The sequence below is a fragment of the Lathyrus oleraceus genome, chromosome 2, assembly GCF_024323335.1.
Source record: "Lathyrus oleraceus cultivar Zhongwan6 chromosome 2, CAAS_Psat_ZW6_1.0, whole genome shotgun sequence".
NCBI classification, from domain to species: Eukaryota; Viridiplantae; Streptophyta; class Magnoliopsida; order Fabales; family Fabaceae; genus Lathyrus; species Lathyrus oleraceus.
Genome location: NC_066580.1, coordinates 434958461 through 434967551, shown reverse-complemented (window position 1 = coordinate 434967551; position 9091 = coordinate 434958461). Strand labels below are relative to the sequence as shown.

Below are 9091 nucleotides of genomic sequence, written 5' to 3'. Positions count from 1 at the left end.
AAAATTAAGGTTTTAGTTGTTTTTGTTATTTGTGAGTCATTCTAGTATCTCCTTGATACTTGAATTGGACTGAGTTTATTTAGTTGTAATTGTGAATCACTCATGAGCTTTTAAGAAAGAGTATATTCTGTTTCATTGGAAGTGCGCCTTCTGTTATTTGATTGTTTTCAGTTGTTATCGTTGTTGTGTGATTGAAGGGAAGTGAGAGGGGTATCATATCTAGAAGAGTCTTAGATAGAAATTTCAAGGGTAGTGATTAGGTATTGTTTTCAGTTGTTATCGTTGTTGTGTGATTGAAGGGAAGTGAGAGGGGTATCATATCTAGAAGAGTCTTAGATAGAAATTTCAAGGGTAGTGATTAGGTAAGAAGTTTGTAAAATTAGAGATTGTTTAGAACTTTAAAGTTTAAATTAGAGGTTGATAAAAATTAAAAAAATAATTTTATACAATCATCCAATTTGAATCTATCCATCTATTATGTAATATCATTAACTTAAAATTGTGACAAGAAATTAGTTTAATATGACAGAATATAGTTATTGATTGATATTATAGTGTAAAAATCATTGTTGTCGTCCTAAGATACGGGTTTGGTTTTTTCAAGCGGAAAAGGTTTGTAGGGTTTAAGAGTAGAACAGTGACAAGAATGCACAACTCCATTGGAATGGGATTCGGAAAATTCTCAATCTCAAAGACAACCACGCTCTTTCGCTCTTTACTTTCCACACCCACTCTGCATCATCACCACCACCACATTCCACTTCGCTTCTGCACCACCACCAACTCCCTCTTCCATTCCGACGATGCCGACTCAGCCACTCCTTATCCCTCACCCGAACACACCGAAAAAACCTTCTACGATCGACCCCTTGAAAATGGCCTCGATCCCGGCATTTACAGAGTAGTCCAATTTCTCCACCGATTAATTAACTAATTATTCATGATTTCATTTTGATTTATCTGAATTTGTCTGTTATGTGAAGTGTAGGCGATATTGGTAGGCAAAGCAGGGCAAAAACCCTTGCAGAAGAAACTCAAGAGCGGTGGTATTCGCAACAATCGAAGACCACTGGATCATGAAAACCCTAGGGAGTATGCTAATCGATGCGCGGTTCAGTGGCATATGGTTACATTTTATCCTGAGAGTTTGGGGAATGAACTAAGCAGAAAGAATGGATTAATGGAAAAGCCAACCGAGTATGTTCTTTGTAATTCACTTAGTTCTTGTGCAAAAACCATGAATTGGCATTTTGGCGTACAAATCCACGCATATACGATTCGATCAGGATTTGAAGATAATCTGTTCCTTAGTACTGCGCTTGTTGATTTCTATTCAAAATGTTTTTGCATTGTGGATGCAAGGAAGATATTTAGAGCCATGAAAGTGCATGATCAAGTATCATGGACTTCACTTATTGTTGGATTTTCAGCAAATAAATTAGGAAAAGAGGCATTCTTCTTGTTCAAAGAGATGTTAGGAACTCGTATTATGCCTAATTGTTTTACCTTGACTAGTGTCGTTAATGCGTGCGTGGGGGAAAATGGAGTCGTTGATTGTTGTCCAAGTCTTCATGTTCATGTTGTCAAACGAGGATTTGATACTAGCAATTTTGTGATTAGTTCATTAGTTAATTGTTATGCGAGTTGTGGACGGATTGACGATGCTGTGTTGTTATTTAATGAAACTAGTGAGAAGGATACTGTTATATACAATACAATGATCTCTGGATACTGTTGGAATCTGTACAGCGAAGATGCACTGAAACTATTTATGGAAATGCGGGGGAAAAATATGAGTCCTACTGATCATACTGTATCTTCGATTTTAAGTGCTTGCAGCCGTCTCGCAGTGCTTGTAGAAGGAAAACAAGTGCACTCTCTGGTTATTAAAATGGGTTTTGAGAATGTGTTTGTGGACAGTACTCTGATTGATATGTATTCAAAGGGTGGCGACATTGATGAGGCTCGACGTGTGTTGGATCAGACTTCTTGGAAGAACACTGTGTTATTGACATCCATGATCATGGGTTATGCTCAATGTGGAAGAGGTTTAGAGGCTTTGGGATTTTTTGATTATTTATTAACCGAGCAGAAGTTAATTCCTGATCATGTCTGCTTTAGTGTTGTCTTATCAGCTTGTAGTCATGCAGGATTTATTGATAAAGGGAAGGAATATTTCAACAAAATGAGAACAGATTATGGGTTGTCTCCTGATATAGATCAATATACTTGCTTGATTGATCTTTATGCTAGAAATGGAGATTTAAGGAAGGCGAGGGATTTAATGGAAGAAATGCCTTATGATCCTAGTTGTATAATATGGAGTTCCATTTTGAGTGCCTGTAAGATTTATGGAGATGTTGAGCTTGGAAGAGAGGCTGCTAATCAACTCATTAAGATGGAACCATGTAATGCAGCTCCATATTTAACTCTAGCACATATCTATGCAAGAAAAGGTTTATGGAACAAAGTATCTGAAGTTAGAAGCCTTATGCAACAAAGGGTTAAGGGAAAGTATGCATGGAGTTGGGTATAAGTAGAGAGAGATGTTAGAATATTGGTAGGCAAAGCAGGACAAAAACCCTTGCAGAAGAAACTCAAGAGCGGTACTGTCAATCGGAACCGGTGGTATTCGCAACAATCGAAGACCACTGGATCATGAAAACCCCAGGGAGTATGCTAATCGTTGCGCGGTTCAGTGGCATAGGGTTACAGTTTATCCTGAGAGATTGGGGAATCTTCTCATGAAAAACGTTCTTCCTGGTTCAACTTTGTATATTGAGGGAAACCTTGAGACTAAGGTTTTCTCTGATCCCATTACCGGACTTGTTCGCCGAATTAGAGAAGTTGCTGTTCGTCGACATGGTAAATTAACTAACTTTTCAATTCCTGATGATATTATCAAAAGATGTTTTCAACTGCTTCTTAGGGTTTCTTAGTGCTGTTCATTACAATTTCATTTATAATCTGTTACGGTGGTGTTATTTCTTACACAGCCCAATTGTGTGTTATTACATAATTAAGTCACATTGTTTTCCTATGTGTATGCTGTTCTCACAAGTTATCCCAAAAGGTTTATGTATATGAGTTGAAAATAGTTTATGAACATGTCATATAAGTTGTTTCTTTAAGCTCTCACTACTAACTGGTAATCAAACAAGCACTTGTGCTTTTATATAAACTCAAATAAGCTAATTCAAACAGACTCTTAGTGACCGAGAATGATAAAGGATGATAGAGAATATTGTAGAACTTTAAAGATATAAGAATTAGAAGACTTTAAGATTTCTAAATATTTCTAGCCATATGAACTAGAGTGTTCTTATTTACTAGATTTTTCTTTTGCATTTAATGTCTTTACTCTAGAACTTTATCTTTTTGTAAGCCGTACAAAAATAATATAAATAGGGCTCGTCGCCAAGCATTTTGGCAATCAAGCAATAATAATAAGTTCTTTGAGTAATTTGAGATATCTCTTTTTCATTACCTTTCCTTCTGTCCTTGGGCCAATTAGTCTTTGCTTACCTTAAGACCCACATGTTTCAAAAAGTTTTCAGGTTTATAATAAGATAAGTTTTGTTCTTTTCATGTATTTAGTTGCAAATTAAAGGTTGAGTCAATGAAGATAAGCTATTGAAGAGTGTGTATGTCCGTTTGGTTCCCATGCCATTGAGAAAGCTCAAACTTGGCTCATTTAGTGAATGGAGTTAAAATTTGTAGCCATTCTCTATTTTTGCTCTCTTTTTTTCCCAGTTGAAACATGGATTTCTTTTGGAAGTTGCATTTGAAATTCAACAGAAAATGTCGGCATAAGAAGATAGAAGTGCTAGAGATAGTCACTCTAACACACTCTCTTTGATTGAGTAAAATTCATGTAGTCCTCACCACACTGAAAACGAGTGCTAGTTAAAATGGTAGGATTGACATGAATTCTACTTAAAAGAGTTGGGGAAAAGTGATACTAGCACTTTTCCTTTGCATAATATATGCAGTACTTTCATGTATGGATTATTTAAGGTTGAAGATTTTTTGTAGCTTATGTTTAAAATAGTATTTGACATATGATAAAAGATTGTTGAGAATAAGAAGTCTTTAACTTAATGAGATACAACTTCTTGTCTTCCCCAGGTCGTGTTGTGTTTTTAAGTCCGGGTGATGATTCCGAGCAACAGGCACAACAAAATGACCTGAGAGCTGTTGGCTATTATTAAAGTGTATGCTTCAACTGGGAACGGGAACGGGAACGTGGGATTCAGTTGGCAGGGGAGAATTTTTTATTTTGTAACTATATTCTGTATTTTTAATCTCAAATTTGGAACTGTTAGTGACATTTGCCATATTGCAAACTCTTGATCTGAGTGATCTTGCTCTTGCTCTGTGCAATACAAGGAATATACAGCTCAACCTTCTTGCTTTTGTATGGTGGCAAACTTGTGACAGGGCAAGTATTTCAGTTTAACAAAAGGACTTCTGCTAGGGGACCAACCTTTCATTCTTCTCCAAAGTCTTAGAAGCTACTCTTAAAAGTTATTGCTATATGAATACGTAATGCTTCTTTGCCCCAATAGTTTGCTACTTTGCTAAACGTTTTTATGAACAAATGGTATCTTATTTATTTCAATGTAATTGAACTGAATAGGATTGTAGCAATTCTTTCATATGCTGCTATGCATATTAGTCTAGCTTTTATGCTCTTAAAATGCATGTACATTTGAAATTTGAAGTCCAAGTCTCACATCACACACCCATGTTTTTGAGATAGTGAAGTTACCTTGGTGTAAGTTGGTGGGGAATCAATTTATGCAAGATGATCATTTCAGTAAAACTAACCACTAACACATCTCTATAAAAAAAAAGTCATGTGTTGTGTGTCACTGTCTCTCCAAAGAGATTAGAGCAAGTCAGACTACTAGTCTTTTAAATCTGTGAAATGACAAGTTATTTCCTTTAACTAAATGATATAAGCTGGTTTAATTTTCCAACCAAATCATATTTAAAAATTGTATATTAAAAAACCAATAAATTTTTTACCAATGTAGTAAGACACAAGTTATAGATATTTAATTATTTGATTCATGCTTCGATACATGGCCAGTAGATAAATACTAGTGAAGTTTTTTTACAAGAATACTAGTGAAGTTGAGAGAAAATAAACGGGTGTGATAATCAAGAAATGGGGTGTGATAATCAAGTAAAGTAAAGTGCAAGTTTAGAAATTACAAAGGTGAGTACAGCTTAATTTAGCTGGTTAATTTTCATCTTAGTTTGTGTGAAGCATTCATTTTCATGACTCATGTATTTTTCTTTGATTAGAAGACAATAATAACTCCATGATGAATTTGGTACTCGTTTCAAATATGGATCCTGTAAATATTGGCCTTGCTTCTTCAGAAAAGCCAATTCCTGTTACTCCACTCAAGCCAAGAAAGAAAACAATGACTTCTGTTTATTTAAAGTTCTTCGAAACTGCTGCTGATGGAAAAACTAGAAAATGCAAGTTTTGCGGACAGACCTATTCCATCGCAACCGCCACAGGTGCACTATTTTTCTTAGCGCGCACCGTAGCGATTTGTTCTTACACTATAGCTGCTATTTAAATTGTGCTTGCTTGTTATGTAGGCAATTTGGGTAGGCATCTTGCTAATCGCCACCCAGGCTATGATAAGACTGGGGAAGCTGTCAGCAATTCAGCGAGTCGGCTCGCTGTCGTGGTCAAAAAGTCCCAGCCTCAAGGAAAAGCGAACCAGATTGAGTATGATCATCTAAATTGGTTACTCGTTAGGTGGCTTGTTTTGGCTTCTCTCCCTCCTTCAACTCTAGAAGAGAAGTGGCTTGTGAATTCGTACAAGTTTTTAAATCCGTCTATACAAATTTGGCCTAGTGATAAGTACGGATCTGTACTTGATGAGGTTTTCAGAAGTATGAGGGAAGATGTAAGAGCGTTGTTAGAACAGGTTTCGTGTAAATTCTCCGTCACACTTGATTTCTGGACTTCCTTTGAACAGATTTTCTTTATGAGTGTAACATGTCAGTGGATTGACGAAAACTGGTGTTTCCAGAAGTTGCTTCTTGACATCTGTCGCATACCCTATCCATGTGGTGGTGCAGAAATCTATCACTGCGTTGTGAAGGTTCTTAAATTTTATAATATTGAAAGCAGAGTCCTTTCGTGTACTCACGATAATAGCTCAAGTGCCATGCATGCCTGCCATACTTTGAAAGAGGACTTGGATGGTCAGAAAATTGGACCGTTCTGTTATATTCCATGCGCCGCTCGAACTTTGAACTTGATAATAGATGATGGATTGAGATCTGGAAAACAAGTAATTTCGAAGATCAGGGAATTTGTAATAGAGTTGAATGCCTCACCAGTAATCTCTAAGGATTTTATTCAAATATCTACTGCTTATCAAGAAGGTACATGGAAATTTCGTCTTGATGTTTCAGCAAGGTGGAGTGGAAACTACCAAATGCTTGATCTTGTTCACAAGGTATCATTACACATGTACTCAAATTCAAAATTAGAAGCAATGGATAGTGGAAACTAATGTATATTTTTTTATGATGCAGGCTGGTAAATCCGTGGATGTGATTATTCGTAAACATGAAGATACACTAGGCAGTAGGATACTCCTGAGCTCTTCTGACAAAAGCGTCGTTAACATCATGCATCAATATCTCGAGCCATTCTACAAAACCACAAACGACATCTGCACGAGCAAGGTGCTAACGGTTGGGCTTGTCCTTTTCTTCATGGATCACATCTCAGAAACAATTGCTACCTGCAGAGAATCACGCCCGAGCCCAGAATGGCTAAAAAGTGCTGCAGAAGAAATGGCTAAAAAGGCTAGAAGTTATATTAGTCAAGTTTCCAACATATTTACATATATGACAGCTATTCTAGATCCTCGAATAAAGGGAGAGTTGATCCCTGATAGTTTAAACTCGCAAAGTTTTCTGGACGAAGCCAGAACGCATTTTATCAGGAATTATTCTGTTAACCATTTCTCCTCCATGAGTTCTGGTTACAATGCTCAAGAATTGAAGATGGAGGAATTGTTTCCTTTGCCGAGGAAATAGCTCGCAAAAAACGTAGGACAAACCTGAGTTCTGCAGCTGATGAGCTTACGCAGTACTTATCAGAAGCTCCAGCTCCTATAGTAACAGATGTTCTAGAGTGGTGGAAGATAAACAGTACACGCTACCCTCGACTTTCTCTGATGGCTAGAGATTTTTTGGCAGTGCAGGCAACGTCAATAGTGCCTGAAGAACTTTTCTGTGGCAAGGGTGATGAAATTGACAAGCAGCGATTCTGTATGCAGCATGATAGCACACAAGCTATTCTTTGTATCAAGTCATGGATTCAGGTTGGTGTCAAGTTTAAGTTTAATTCGACTGAGATAGATTACGAGAGGTTGATGGAACTAGCAGCTGCTTCTGCAACAGATAATAGCCCTTCAAGCTCTGAGAAGAAGCCAAAATAGTGATAGAAGAGGGTGACAGTACTTAATTAACATGCAACGTTACTGTCACTTTTAGGTATATCTTGACTTTGGCTCATTTTCACTTCATTAACTTAGATAAGTTAAATGGTTTTATTTTTGTTGTTTAAAAACACATTAATGTATTACATTGATAGTTTAATGTAATGTATCATGCTGTACAGTTCTGAATTCTGGAAATTACTAACCCAGAGAAATATCAAATATGCACCTTGATGATGGAACTCTCCCTCTGTGTCTGCACAACAATACGAACATTTACTTACCGAGTTTAAAAAGATATACACTGTCATACAATCACATATGTTTGTTGAAATATTTCAACCACAAATTACTTGAAACAAGCTTAGTTCGCTATTTTATCAATTATGAAAATAATGCGGTTTCCAAAATAAATCTAAAACAATAGAGAATTAAATGAAATATTGTGTAACAAATGTTGATTGATAGTTCAGTCCCATACACCACTTATAATATCCTACGTAATACTTATTTAAATTCGTATTAAATAAAACGTTAAAATTTGGTATCTAGAATATCCACCATCTAAATGACATTTGAGAATATATTAATTCAAATACATAATCTAGTACATAAAAACTAATACATGAATGTCTAATACAACTAATAAGAAAAACACAACAGGAACAAAATCCATCAGACATCGAACTTCGATCTTCTCCTAAGGCTTATCTGAAAATATACAACAACATGAATAAGATAACTGCATCTCAGTGAGGCCCACATATAACACCATAAATCCTAAAATTTATATATAAAGATTTAATCGACAATTTAAGGTGTCGCTATGACAACCATCAAAAACTCATCATTATATTTGACAATAAGCAGCGGAAAATCATATCATAACAACTTCAAAATTAACTTCACAAATAAAGTATTAGACTTCAAACCACATAATTCAGTATTGACTCAAAACATAGTAAAAATGCCTCGTTCCCGATGTTATAAGATCAAAGCACTAAAACCACTATTTTGCGATAAAACGATAAGTAAATGAAGAATAGCTCCAACAAACCACCTTCCACACACAACAACAACTCTACTTCTGATTATATGCAAAATATCCATGGTGGACAGCATTGTGCAAAATGGGTGAGAAATAAACTTCGATATAAAACAGTGTAAAGAATGCAAGGATAGATAAACACACAACACATTATACATTCAATACCCAATTAACATCATCACAATCTCTCACCATTCCACAATAATACACACATATATGCAATGCAACTCACGACACAACGTGACACTATGCATATAGTACCAACTCAGCATTTTGTTCTCTTAGGAACCAGACCACCCCCCCCCCCCCCTTCTGAATCCATGAGCCCTCTTCTGAACTTGGAACAAGCCACTAGTCCCTCTTCTGAACTAGCGTTTCTGTCTCTTTCAATGACATAACACAAAGATGCATGACAATGCAATCAATGCAACAACAACACAACAATGATTACAACCCCACATCTGATTGTAAACAATCATGCATTTAAACGCATCAACAATAGTTCTCACTCTGAACTACGCATCACCAAATAACACATACAATTACGTTAACAACACAT

At 36.2% G+C, this 9091-nt stretch overlaps 1 pseudogene; it reads left to right on the top strand.

The window, feature by feature from the left end:
* Nucleotides 1–516: 516 nt before the first annotated feature.
* LOC127120022 (pentatricopeptide repeat-containing protein At2g13600-like) overlaps nt 517–9091 on the top strand; it is a 29727-nt pseudogene continuing 21152 nt past the window's right edge.